At 41.9% G+C, this 14,086-nt stretch overlaps 1 protein-coding gene across 6 annotated transcripts in view; it reads left to right on the forward strand.

Annotated features, from left to right (window-relative positions):
- Positions 1 to 14,086, forward strand: part of RASGRP3 (RAS guanyl releasing protein 3) — a 91,067-nt gene that overhangs the window by 10,065 nt on the left and 66,916 nt on the right. For 3 of the 6 annotated variants that reach the window (XM_067539095.1, XM_067539100.1, XM_067539101.1), the window contains exon 1: positions 6,291 to 6,335. The exons of 2 other annotated variants lie outside the window; for them this stretch is intronic. The gene's annotated coding sequence lies outside the window, so the exon portion shown is untranslated. Of the gene's footprint in view, positions 1 to 6,290; positions 6,336 to 10,904; positions 11,019 to 14,086 lie in introns of those variants that run through there. One more of the 6 variants, XM_067539098.1, reaches the window with a different exon arrangement.

The raw sequence follows: 14,086 nt of genomic DNA on the forward strand, positions 1-14,086 counted from the left end.
TCTGAGGGAAGTCAGTTATCAAAGGCAGCCATTGCCAGGACAAGCAGGTACTAGTGACTCTCCCAGGTATGCAAATGAACTGAACGGAGGGAGTGATGAGTGGCTGATTATCTCTGATGTCACAATGTTACTGCTCAGGTAGCAGGAGATGGCAGCAAACATGCTTTTGGGGCGGGGTGGGCGGGAATAAAGCTTTTCCAGTTTTTCCCCAAGTTTCCTTAAACAACATACAAACAGGTCATTCTGCAAACATGAATTAGTGGCTGAAATTTGGTTCTAATTCATGGCATACTTAAAAAAAAAAGGGGGGGGGGGAGAGGGGAGGGTTCTGGAAAAAGGAGAGACACTGAGGTACAGACCCTCTAAAACAAAAAATTCTGTTGCTTTCTTAACTATGGTCCTGAAGTAGTGAGACCATAACCAGAACCTTTAATAATGGGGATGATGCACACACAGGAGAGAACCAAACTTGAGTCCTAGGGTGTATCAACAATGCAATTAAACCTATGGCTGGCCCGTGCCAGCTGACTCAGGCTCCCAGGGTAGACATTCAGACTCCGTCTGCAGCCTGAATTCTGGGATCCTCCTCCTTTCCAGGATCCTAGGACTTGTACTTCAGCCAGAGCCAGATCATTTACACCACAGTTAAACCGCCCTTAGGTCCTTACTTAGACTGAAATCATCCCCTAAGGAGAAAAGCGTGCATGGGAGGTGGAACTCCCTGAACTTCTCTTTTGGGAGTTTCCACCAGATCTTTTTGACAGGGATGGGGTAGGGATCCCTGTGGAATGAGTAGGCATTTCATCCTCAAAATATACAATTCTCCTGAGATCAGTGGGGATACACCAGAGGTCAGGTGCTGCCACGCAGCCTTCTTATCCACTGCAGCTTTCTTCCCAGCTTGTTCAATGCTGGCCAGGGCTTCACTTGCCTGCACCTGCATCCAGAGGATGCCCACCTCCACAAAGAAGAGTGGGGCTCCATCGTGGAAAAAGAGGTATGCAAACATTAAGCCAGCCATGGGCTGGATTCACTTTGTTTATTCCCTGCTGATTTCTTTGGGCATGGGGAAGATAATGCATGTTGCACACCTTGCAGCCGTACCTCCTCGGCATGCATCAATCCCCATCTCTGCAGACAGCCATCTTTCCACATACAGGTGGGGTACAAACAAAGCACCACTTGTTAAGCACATTGGTTTGGATTTAATATCAGTGAGTTTTCTGAATAACTTTCATTTAACTTTTAGAAAATACATTTTGCTGCCTTTAAGAAAAGAAGACACCAAGAAAAACTGCAGTTTTACTATAATAAGAATCTGGGAAACTCACAAAAGCAAGGATAATCAAAGTGAAGACTGAGAACCTTCTCTCTTTGACTCATGCTGTAGTAGAGGTGCCTGATGTATTGCATGCTTTCAGAACAGTGGGTGAGTTTATGTAACATGTTAAATCTTAGGCACAATATATTAGACTAAGGACAAAGGGACAGCCTGAACTTATCACTTATTTGCTTTTGTTGGCTTCAGTTAGGTTCTTAGTGTAACTCTGATTTGTACATGCTCTGTTATCATTAATAGCAAATGGATTAACTACCTTTGTTACAATAAAAAAGTTAAATCGTCTAGAGCAATGTCAAGTTAATTCCCTGAATTTGCCTGATGGTGTTCACTGGAATATTTATAATTAATAAACGTGTTATGAAAATGCATCTTAATTTAGTTTCCAATGAATTTCTACTTTTGCTTAGGTTTACAATGTTACTGTACCAAGAATAGCAGATTGTCGTCTTTGTTACTCTGGTGTAAATGCAGGGGATTCTGAAGTTGTGTACTTTTTCCAGAATTATACTGGTGTATGTGAAATGTCAATCTAACCAGTTGTGTCACTGCTCATCCTTTACTAAAAGAGACAAGCAGGAAGGATAAGAATCAAATTCAGGTGAAATTGAGATGTGACAATAAAACGAGAAAACAGAAGGTCTCTCGAAAAAGAATTCCACAAAGTAGTGAGAGCCTCATTCTGATCTCAGGGGTACATTAAATAGGCTCTTTACTGAGTTGACCCTGTTGATTGTCTGGAGAGGGGGCTTCTGAAGAATGAGGGAGCTGGGTATTAATCATAGAATCATAGAATCATAGAATATTAGAGTTGGAAGGGACCTCAGGAGGTCATCTAGTCCAACCCCCTGCTCAAAGCAGGACTAACCTCTGCTATATCATCCCAACCAGGGCTTTGTCAAGGCAGCTTAAAAACCTCTAAGGATGGAGATTCCACCATAGGTAACCCATTCCAGTGCTTCACCACCCTCCTAGAATGTCCAACCTAGACCTCCCTCCCTGCAACTTGAGACCGTTGCTCCTTAATGAAGGCCTTATCTATGCTTGGAAGTGTTTGCTGGTATAGATATACTGGTAGAGTATACCAGCAAACCCCCACCCACCCACCCAGAAAAGACAGCTTATACTGGCAGAAGTTGGATGGATGGGGGTGTTAAAACCAGTATCTTATTCCAGTTCCCCCAAATGGAATAAGCTATGCTGGCAAAAGGACTCTTTGCCAGCATGATGGCATCTACACTAAGGCTTTTGCTGAAATAGCTGTGTCAGTTAAGTATGTAATTTCTCTCCCACCCCCGCCCACCCCAACACTCCTACTTGACATAACTATCCTGGCAAAAATTTAAGGGGACAAATTGCCAATGAGAAACTGTTCCTAAAACATTCTTGGAACCAAAACAATCTCCCAACACCATTTTCTTCCCTCACCCCACTCAAATCCATAGGTGTGCCAGACCAGTGCTTAACATAGGTGGGTTTATGTCAGTTTTCCACCCACCCTGATCCTGAAAGATGCTTGGATTCGCTGTCTGCCCAGTACAAGTTAGGGCAGTCTCAGGACTGCTCTAACAAACACTAATGAATAACGATCCTGGCACAGCACTGTCAGGTATGCAACACAGTCCAGCCTTGCTCCCTTCTACCCCTACATGCCCCCAGCTTACTACAGAATCTAAGGCTTGGAACAGGCATAATATTGGTACTACGCTATTGGAATCCTCAGGTGATCCCTCAAGGCGTGTTTAAGTCTACTGCTCCCACAGTATGACACACAGAGAAATCTCCAGCTAGGTTCTGCAGCTCTGTTCCTGTTGGACTGTGGGAATGCTGCAAAGGGCCCAGAATCTGGCCCAAGATCATTAAGATTATCTTAAAACAAAAGAAGTCTGCAGAACAAATTTAATGTGAAACTTTGCAACACTTACCTCAAGTCACAGAGGAAAGATAGCAGATATTTCCTCTCATTCTAGTGCTATGACCCCCTTGGTCAGCCAGACAGTCTCATGTCTAGTCTCTGAGTTGCTGCCAGGCAAGAAGAACAACACCCTACCATCTGTGTCTCTTCTGCAGTCTTCTCCTTCCCCCTCTTTCTGGTTATGCCTTTAGTTGGGCTAATCAAATGAACTTCTAATCGTATGAGACACTCCCAGCCTCCCAAAGTATTGTCTCTATTAAGAGACTGCTGGTCTCATGCTCCTGTTTTCCCTAGTCATTCATCATTGTAACCACGGTGTTGGATACACAGTGTAGGTTCCAGTTTCTCTAATCTCTCAAGTCCCTGTGAGGGTGTACAAACACAGTAGGTGTCTAAACATTTTGCACCACCCACTTTCAGGGAGATTGTCCCAGGATTTTTTCAGGATGTCCTTTAAAAACAGGAGCCATCAGTTAGGTAAAGAGACAGGAGTTTTCATTTTTCATAATTCACTCTTTACCAGTATTTCTACTCTAGATGAAATCTAAGTAGGTCTGTCACATCCTGAAATCCAAACACTGTCATCTGAATTTTCTACTTCCTAAAGCTAAAGCCATGGTCTCCTGTCTTCTACTGCACCACCCCTTCTTCTGTTTTTATGGTATGTTGGGGCTACATTGAAAATCAGACCTACACCGGCATAGGGGGATCTCTGGTGGCCACCCTCTCACCCATGGGGATTGCTGGGGGGAAAGGTGTGTGGTTTCAGTAATGGTCCTTTGGGGTCATGGCCAGATGGTGTAAATTAGCTTATGCCAGGGATCCAGCCTCTTGCACTACAGTTGCACAGCTGAAGAGGCAGCCCTAAGTGTGCCCAGTATGCACCGGATCATCACGACATTCTACACTGTATTTTAGATGAAAACAATTTAAAAAACAGTTTTGTATCTCATCTCCACAAAAAGGTACTGCCACTAGAGAATCATCTTTTCACTTACACCTAGCCAGGGTCATTTAAAATTGGTTCTGTTGATGCATCCAGCTTCTCTCAACTGTTCACTATCTTTGCTATTAATTATTTAATTGAGCACCAGTGGTGTGTCAGCCTCTGTCACCTGCAAATTCCCCATCTGGTTAGCCCCATAAACTAGCAGCCACTCAAATGTCTTTTTCTTAAGATTTGTTTCAGGTGGATTGTCAAGAGCCCAAGTTCCTTAGAAGCCCAATCACCACTGACCTAAGATGCTTATTCATTTAAGTGCTTTTGAAAATTTTACCCTGAATTCTTATTTTGCAATCTGTCTTCCTCTAGGGAAGATGCTCTTGTGCTTAAGGTAGCTTGTCTGCAGTCTGGCTGGTATTTCCAGCAATGCCTCAAACTTCCTCTGTCACCTTGGGTAAGTCACTCAAGGCCAGATTTGTAAAGATACAAAGGAACTTAAAGATGTAGATAGACACTTAATGGGATTTTCAAAAGTGTGTAGTCCCACTTAGTGCCTATCTGCATCTTTGGGATATTAAGTATCTTTAAAACTCTTGTCCTTAGGCTGAGGTTTCTAATGGAGCCTAAGGCAGTTAGGCACCCAAATCCCATTGAAATTCAATGAGAGCTGTGTGCCTATCTCCCTTAATTTCCTTTGACAATTACATCATCATTTCTCTGTTTCAGTTCCCAATCTACAAAATGGGGACGACACTTCCTATCATCCACTCTGTCTGCCTTTTCTATTTAGGTGTACACACTTTGGGGCAGGCCCTATGTGTTGGACAGCGCCTACCATGGGTCTCTATCTTGATGCTACTGTCACACACATATTAAATCAAGAATATTAATTAGGCACTTATCACCTTGGCATCTAAGCACCAAAGATACCAGGGTTCCCACCAAATCCAACTATTCCCAAGCCACCTTTAGGGTTGCAGTCACAGGGTGCACCACTCACCACTTGTCTGGCACCACCTCCTGGTCACCCTGGGGATTAGCTCAAGGCCAGTGCCTCTATCTACAGTTTGGACACCGCTGTTCTCTCTCTCCATCTGCTCTGCAGCTCCTCTCTCAGCCTCAGGAACCACAGCAGCCTCTTTGTGCCTTGGCCCTCCAGCCAGGTCACTAAAGTCCTCCCCTTCCAGGGAAATCAAAGTCTTTCTGAGCCAGCTAGCTAGCATCTCTTATGCCCTTGCCATTTCTTCATGGTTTGCAGGGAAACCTCACCCTGCCCTCTGCACCCGGTTCCAGCCCAGGGACCCTATACTGAGCAGCTTTAGTCCCTGTGCAGTCTTATCTCTAGCTGCTCTTTCCCTGAACTACTTCTTACTTGCATGGCTTCCCCTCCTCTGGGTTTGCCAACCTCCAACTCCCTCCCTTCAGAGAGCGACTGTAGCTTATCTCCCTCCCTGTAGCCAGCTAACTGACTCTATACTGGCCCACCCCTGTACAGGTGAGCCTCACTCTAATTAGCGGCATCTAGCCAAAAGCTCCCCTTTGCAGCCTAATGAGCTGAGTGAGCCCACCTGGCCCAACTCTGTTCCTGCAGGGCTAGTGTGGGGGATCTCACCCCATCCCAGTTGCACTCAGCTTATATTTGCCTGGTCTTTGGAAGGCTGTTGGCATGGCATTGTTTCAAGGGGATATTAGTGGCACCCAACATTTGAATTGTCCTGCTCCTAGTATTAAGGTCAAATTAAAATACAGTAACTTGTAAGAGGAGAAACAAAACCAAAAAATTAATAGGGATGTGTTTAAGTTTCTATCTGAGCTTCTCCTGCCCTGAATTAATGTTTGTCTACTGTTTTGTCAAGTTTAAAAAAAAAAAAAAAAGTCACAGAGCACATTTCCCCATGTTCCAGTCAAATGTTTAGTAAAGGCTGCTGTTATGAAAAGGTTTTCTAATAAGGGGAATAATGATCTTCAGATTCTGACCTCCTGGCACAGCAGTGAGATTTATCAGAAGGGGCATGTGACTAGTTAAGACACACAGCCCCAGCTTGAAGGAAACAGCTGCTCATTTCATGCTTTAGCACTTGGCAGTTGGACAAGAAAGGGTGATGTTTGTGTTGAATACCTCTGCAGAACCAAGTACAGTAAGTGATTTTCCTTGTTATTTTTTAAGTGCCAATGCTTTCCTATTTTCATTTTAGACCTCTTGCAAAAAAACACTTAGGGGCGAGGCATGTTTTGTTACCTCATTGATAAACAGTCATTCGTGTTGAGACTGACTATTTTTCTGGACCCTTTATTGGTAACCGCATTGTTTGTTGTTGCAGGAATGAAATGGGTGTCTTGTTTTGTCCTAGTTCTAGCAAGAGGAAAGGGTATTTGTTTACTAGGAGGATGATACGGAAAGGTCGTTTATGGTCCATGTGTTCTGTTCTGTCCATGTGTTCTGTTCTGTTTCTGCTCTCTATTGACTTCCAAGCAGAACTCTGAAGTGGATTAGGGCACAGATAGGGAGTACTGCTGTTATTATATTTGACTTTAAAATACTGATGTTGAAAATCTACAAAGGAATTCCATCAAAACAATGCAATTGGCTTTAAAGAATTGCTTGTGAGTGCTGTTACTCTGTGTTGTATGCTGATGAATGAGATGGGATTTTTAGAAAGGAAAAATAGAAACAGGCAGATACATAAAGGGGGGAAAGCATAAAATATGCCAGGAAAGGCTTAATTGATTGATAAGATTGATTCTAGATAATAGACATGTGAAATCCTACCAAGAAACAGGAACCACCAAGCCTCCAAAATATCTCTGACCTTCAGAATCCAATTTATTTTTGGATGCTTGAGGGTTTTGGGGTTTTTTAAACTTCAGGCACTCTTCCACTTTCTGATAACTTGTGACCTAACATCCCAGGATCGCTGTGTGTTGGTCTGAAATATGCAAAAAAAAACCATAAGTGTTGCAATACACACTTAAAATAGATGGACTTTTTACACCACAAACAGCTATTATTTAGGCCTGGAACTTAGGAATTGTCATACTGGATCAAATCACTGGGCCATCGACTCTGGCATCCTGCCATGAGTTGACCTGTACCAGATGCTTTAGAGGAAGGTGAAAAAGGGTAGATGTAGAGATCAGTGGAATCCTGTCCAAGATGATGTACTGTATATAAAGTCAGAAGGCAAAAATTTCAGAGTTAGGTCAAATGTGAACACCGGTTGGGTATTAAACCTTTATTACTGTCCTACAAAGATGGGCAGAACAATAATTCTGATACCAGCTTGCCAATAAGTCCAAAGATTTTTCACTTGCAAAGAAGGAAACTTTGGTTGTTCAGCTCTGACATCTTTTCATTTCAACCACAGTTTATGGCTTTGCCAGTTGAATGTCATTGGATATGATTAGAACCATGAGGGGTCCAGTGTGTGCATCTTTTTAGTCTTTATTCTAAACTTGTGAGGAATATTTTAAATTAACCACATTACAAGACAAATTGAAAAGGTTGGGTGAAGAATGCTATTTTGAATGCTAAAATTAAGCCTGAAATCCTCCCAGAAGTATCTCTGTCACATTGAAAGGATTCAAACTCTACAGCACCAGGAAAAAGACAACAAGGTGGGAGACTTGAAAATCAGCAGATTTTTGCCCAGTGCCCCCAAAAGGGGTAGTAATATAAAGGGGTACAATCTCTGCCCTTTTCCCTCCCCTATGGCAGAGAGGGGTATTTTGGGAGCGACGGGTGGTAGGCTAGGATGAGAACTGCTCTTCATATATTATCTCACCACAAACTGGTGGATATTCTCCACTTATGTTAATGGTGACAGAATCAGGGCGGCTTGAAATTGCACCAGTTTCCAAATATCTTTTATTGGCTATTTCACCTGCACAGATTAGCTGGAGCACAAAGTACGTCAGCCACACCCCCTCCTTCTCTTCTCTCATTCCACCCAAACCTGACCCACCCGCTGTGCCAGGCACAGTGAGGGAGGGCTGGCATAAAGCCATTATGCCAGCGCCATACTAGCTGGAGAACCTTCAGACTACCTGTGTGTTCTGTGGGGCCAATTTTAGCCCCATTTGGGGCTTCTCTGTGCAGTCAGTAGCATAAAGGGGCTGCTTCATAAAACAGACTGTGGCATCGATGATGATTACATGGTGAAAACGACGTGACTACACAGTGCCAAGATAATCTGCAGATACTAGAGGGTTATTTATGAAAGAACAACTCTTTCACTGTGCTGCAGGCATGCAGTTTGTGCCTTTGAAAATGTCCCCACTGTGTAGATTTCCTGTTACGATCATCTACATTTTGCAGACTTAAACAATGAGATTAGAACTCTTAATTTTTGTTTTCAAACCACACACACACACACACACACACATGTAGGTAATCAGTATTACTTAGCCTAAATCTGTAATCTACCTTTATTGATTTATTGTTTTTTTTTCATCTCTTCATAATAAATAGAATTTAGTGCTCCAGGAAAATGACTGATAGCAGTAGGTACTCAAATTCTCTGTCCACGGAACAGAGAACATGAATGGTTACATGTCCCAAAGTTCCCCATGCTCCTATTTCATTTCAACCCTTATCTCAAGTCCACTTTGTTGTGGTTTGTTAAGCACTGATCATGTGCTTTGATAGAAGAGAGGTATTACAATCGTAATATTCAATTCTTGGCCTTTCTGATGAGTTTCTGTTAATGCTACCGTAGTTGTGAGGACAGTTACTGTTGCTCATGGAGTACCATATGAGTGCACTGTGCATTACAGACAATTAGAAGATAAGATCTGTGCACTAGGGAGGACTTACCATCAAGGACCTGATTCTGCAAAAACTGAAGTATGAGCTCAGCTTCACACATAGTGGTCCCATTGATTTCATTTAAGTCACTGGGACTACTCGTGTGTAAAGTTGAGCACGTGTTTATTATTATCATAGCACCTAGGAGGCCTCATCGTAGACCAGAACTCCACTGCACTAGGTGAAGTTCAAACACAGAATGAAAACACTGTCCCTGCCCCCAAGCAGCTTACACTCTAAGAGACAACAAAGGGATATAGAAACATGTGGGTGGAAGAACAAGGAATAACGAATATTGGTTAACATAACAGGCTGTGGTCTCTGCACACGAACAGCCTCTCTGTTGTCAAGTCTTTGCATGACCAGGATGAAAAGGCCCATTCCTTAGAGGTGCTGAGCACCTGCATCTCCCATTAACTGCAAGAAGAGTTGAGGATGCTCAGTACCTCACAGAAGTTGCTCACCACTTGGTAGGATCAGGCCCTGACTGACACAGAGTCCATGGAGTCTTCTTTTGGTTACACAGTAGTAATTACAAGAATGATATTGGTGTCACTTCATGGAAAACGTAACTGCTTTACACAGGGTTTTAGCGATAGGAGATGGAACAGGTTTTGTTAACAGGATAGCATTCCTGTCCATCTTTAGAAACCATGCACGTGCTCCTATCTCACAGAACTTCAGCAGTCTCCTACTATATGATTTTGCTTTTAATGCTATTTTTGCTTTTTTTGCTATTAATGTATTCTTATTAAAGAAAAAAGGTCAAATACAAATAAGTGGAAATTATAGATTTGCTTTTACAGTTTTCCAGATGAGCATATTGCTGCTTTAAAAGCTAACTGAAGAGCAAATGCAACTTCACCCTCCCCATTCTTTCACTGAAAATGCTATTGTAAACAGGGCCGCTCCCAGGAAATCCCCAGATAAAGAGGAAACTAGATTTGAACATGCTGAAGGGGTTTGCATGACTTTTTCCCCAAACTGTCAGGGTATAGCTACAAAAAAAAAAAAAAAAAAATTGCCTAAAAATGACCTGAAAAAAAGTTGTTCCTCTGCTAGTAAATCTGTTTTCTGAATTTTGATTTTTTCACTGTTGAATATAACTGCAGTATTTTCAATTTAGCCCCTTATTTTAGGCAACAATACATGGCAATGTATTTGGTGAACAATACAATGTTTGGTATACAGTACTATAGCACTAGTTTAGCAAAAATAAATGTGCTTACAATGTAAGGATTTTTTTTTTACCTTTTTTAAAGAGTTATTTTGAGTCTTCGGTCAATAGCTTTCAGGGGATTCAGACAGTACCAGACCTTAAAGATCGGACAGTAACTGCTATAAACCACACAGATTAAAGACATGGACTTCATAAAACATAATGACCTGATTGTGATCTTATGTACACTCTCTCAAATCTAGAATAAGCCTATTGACATTAATAAACTAACTCCAGATTTTTTTTGAGCTGAGTTCAAAATCCAGTCTACAGTCTCTACATAGCTTTTATCTGATTTTAAATTTAGAGAGAGATGCAACTTCGAGCAAGGTCAAGAAAATCAAATAAGTACATTCTTGCTGAACTTCAGGCAGGTGTAGGCCCATTAAAGTCAATGGGATTACTTCCATGTGTAAAGTTTAGCATATCTGTAAGTGTATTCAGGTTGGGCGCCCAACGTGTGGGCGTGTGGAAATACCCACACCACTGAAGTTGGTGGCTCATCAGAAAATACATCTCCTCCTGAGAATTACTCTGATTGTTTTGGTGGCCATCTGGTGTCTCACTTCTCTGAAGCGCTACTCCCCTTTTACTGTGTCCTCTGACCACATTCAAATAAAAATATTTTGGTTTAACTGTTTCTACACTGTACTCTCCCATCTGTGATCTATCATTTATTTTTAGCTAATTATATGGAATTCCAGAGCCGAAGGAAGACTGCTCCAACGTCTGAAGAATCTACCCAAGTTATTAGTCAGTGTTAAACTAGAGAATTTGAGCTCTTCTGGTCCAGATTTGGTATGTGTTTTCAGTTTGTAATAGGAAAAATCATGGCATCTTTAAGTATGAATGATTTAATGATGATCCATTGATATTGGTAGTTTAGAATTATCTGGTATACTCTCAGCAGTGGATATAACACGAGTTGTGCTGCTTTAGTTATACCGGTATACATGTATATAACTATACCTCAGCCCCCTCCCCCCTCCTTCTAGTGGTGATACATTTGTTTCCCCCTGAAGTGCCTATAGTAAGAGGTGATGCTTCACCATGTGAAACACAGATCTGGTGGGTGGGACAGAGGAGAGAGAAGAGCAAAGAGCATGGCAGCAGCAAGAAATGCATGAAATAGCAGCTCCCATCTAGGTTCTGCCAGAGAAACATGGATTTTCCATGTAGCTGGAGAGGGCGAGATATCTCTCATCATTTCTTATAAGCAGGCAGGTGATTTTCAGTGTGAAAATCAGTGTTGCAGACTTTGGTAGTGGAAGTTATATGCCACAGTAAAACAGGCATGTATTCTGACATGTAACATGTATTTTCTGTTTACTCTCATACACAAAATGTAAAAGCAGCGTTAAAAATGTTTATCTACAGATGGCTTAGAGGCATGCCAGGTGTCTGACTCTGGCTGATAAATTCCTAAACACGGTGCTGTGACTTACTCTCATACAGGGGTTTTGAGCTACAGGTTACACTCTGTTCTCTTGCCATTATATACAGGGCTGGATTTAGGGTCAAGCGACCTGGGCAACCACATAAAGTGCTGGGCTTGGTGGGCGCCAGGCTCAGGGATGCTGTTTTTGTTGTTCATGACAAAAGGGAAAATAGAAAGTTTGAAGTAAAAAGTTTCAGGTATTCTGTATGTGGATTCATTTTTCACCAACCTCCTAGTACATTTCAGTTATTCTTAAAATTAAAAAGTTTCTATAAGCTTAAAGGAAACTAATTTTTTTGCTTATATATGGCATGAAAAAATAGATTTACATATCCTAGACTGCAAATTTATTGTCTTATATGACAGGGATAAATCATGCATGTGCATTGTGCATCAAAGCAGTGAATCGGGCTACAAATGCAATAAATAAGGCATTCAAAAGTTTAACAAATGGAGGAGTGGGCACCAAAGATGCTTCTCATCTGCGTCGCCATTTGGTCTAGGGCTGCCCTGATTATACCATACTCTTATATTCTTGGCCTCCCCTCTACATTTTATATGAAGAAATGGCTTTTCCTCAGCTAAGCATTCCAGCTCTCTAACTTGAATATCAGAGGGACAAGGAGGGGTGAGGTAATATCTGTTATATTACCTCATCCGTCTGTCTCAGATATCATGGGACCAACACAGCTACAGCAACACTGCATATAACTTGAATATTCTCATTCTGAAATAGGTTCATGTATAATGGTGGCTTACTTAGAAATTCACTCACCATAGTTCATAATTCTCTCGTCCCTCAATTAATTTTACCAATCAGCGAGGCGACACTGTTGCCAACTCTCACAACACTTGATGTTTTTCTTAAAGCCTCAGCTGCGGAATCAAGAGAGTGGTTGAGAATTTCAGCTTTCATTTTTTTAAAAAGTAAATTTCCAGCTCTTAGCTGCAGATAAAAGCTTGAAAACATGACCCAAGTGTGACCTAAAGGTTCAGAAACCAGAGGGCAAAGAAAAAGAGCCACTATTTATTTATTTATTTATATTTTTAAATCTCGTGGTTTTAAGCAAATCTTGTGATTTTGGGGGGGGAGGGGGGGATGCCTCACTCCTGATTTATAGAGTTTTTAGTCTGACAATACCAGGCCCTGAGAGTAAGGCCCTGATCCTGCAGACATTTACTGACATGCTCAATTTTATGCACATGGGCAGTCCCACTGAATTCAGTGGGATTCATTATATATGTAAGTGTTTGCAGGATTGGGAACTAAATCGTTTAGCTAGCCTTGTAGAATTTATAGAGGTTTTATCACTATACTGTACTACAATCCTGATCAGAATAACCACTGGGCTTACTGTACTGCTTATCAAGTGGCTTCCTTAAGAGTCTAATAATCACCTCAATTGCTAAACATTTTTTTGCTCATTTTAGCGCGCACACACACGTATGCACTCACTTTTCTCTGTATAATTCCTATAAATCTCTTCTTAGTGTTATCTTTAAGCCTCACTATTATTTCTCATTCTTAGGAAGCGTTCCTGCTTTTTAACTTCACTGGCCTCACCAGTCTTTTTATCTCAACACTTAGACCACTTCCTTCAGTGGTAACATTGCCAAGTTTAAAAATACAATCATCGTGTCTGATAACACCTTAATTATAATTGAACACCAGGAGGATCTATGAAAGTTACTTTCATTTTTTCAACAGCTAATTTATGGCCTACTGGACCAGCTTTTCGAAGGAGCTCAGCTCCCATTTAGGCACCACAATAACACAAGATTTTCAAATAAATTCAGAAAGCAGAGCGCTCTTGAAACCTGGCTGTGTGCCCCAATGAAAACAAGTGGGGGCTGAGCACTTTTAAATAATCTGCACCTCAGGGCTGGTCCACACACAGTTTTGTGCTGATTTAACTATATCAGTTAAAAGCTGATAGGATGGAATCCACAAAGGAATTTTGACAATTCAGTGCTGAGCATTATGGTGCCTCATTTATAGGTATCTAGAAAATCTCAGTTACAGCACTGTACTTCGAAAAGCCTGAGTTAGGTACATCACCTCCCTATACAATGAATGGGGAAAGGCAGACTCTTGAGAATGGGATCCACAAATGCTGGAATGCTAGGTGGCTCCCTGCCTCAGCTAGCCAGTTAGAGATGCTGATGAGCTAAGCCCCACCCTTTTCTCAGAGAGAGGCCCCTAAATCCAGGCAGCAGGGAGGCACCCAGCTCTGCTGGTAATCCATGAAGGGGAACCTCTCTCCTGGTTTTAGGCATCAACGTAGTTTCTTATAAGAGTGAGTTAGGCTCCTGTCTCAGCCTCCCTCAGTCTCTCCTATTGATGCTGTCCTACTGTGCACAAAGAAAGAAAGAGAAAGAAAGTGACTGGGGGAGAGCGCAAGAGAGATTCTCTAGTCCAGTAGTTTGG

The sequence above is a fragment of the Emydura macquarii genome, unplaced genomic scaffold, assembly GCF_026122565.2.
Source record: "Emydura macquarii macquarii isolate MOO-44397 ecotype Brisbane River unplaced genomic scaffold, CSIRO-AGI_Emac_v2 contig_518, whole genome shotgun sequence".
NCBI classification, from domain to species: Eukaryota; Metazoa; Chordata; order Testudines; family Chelidae; genus Emydura; species Emydura macquarii.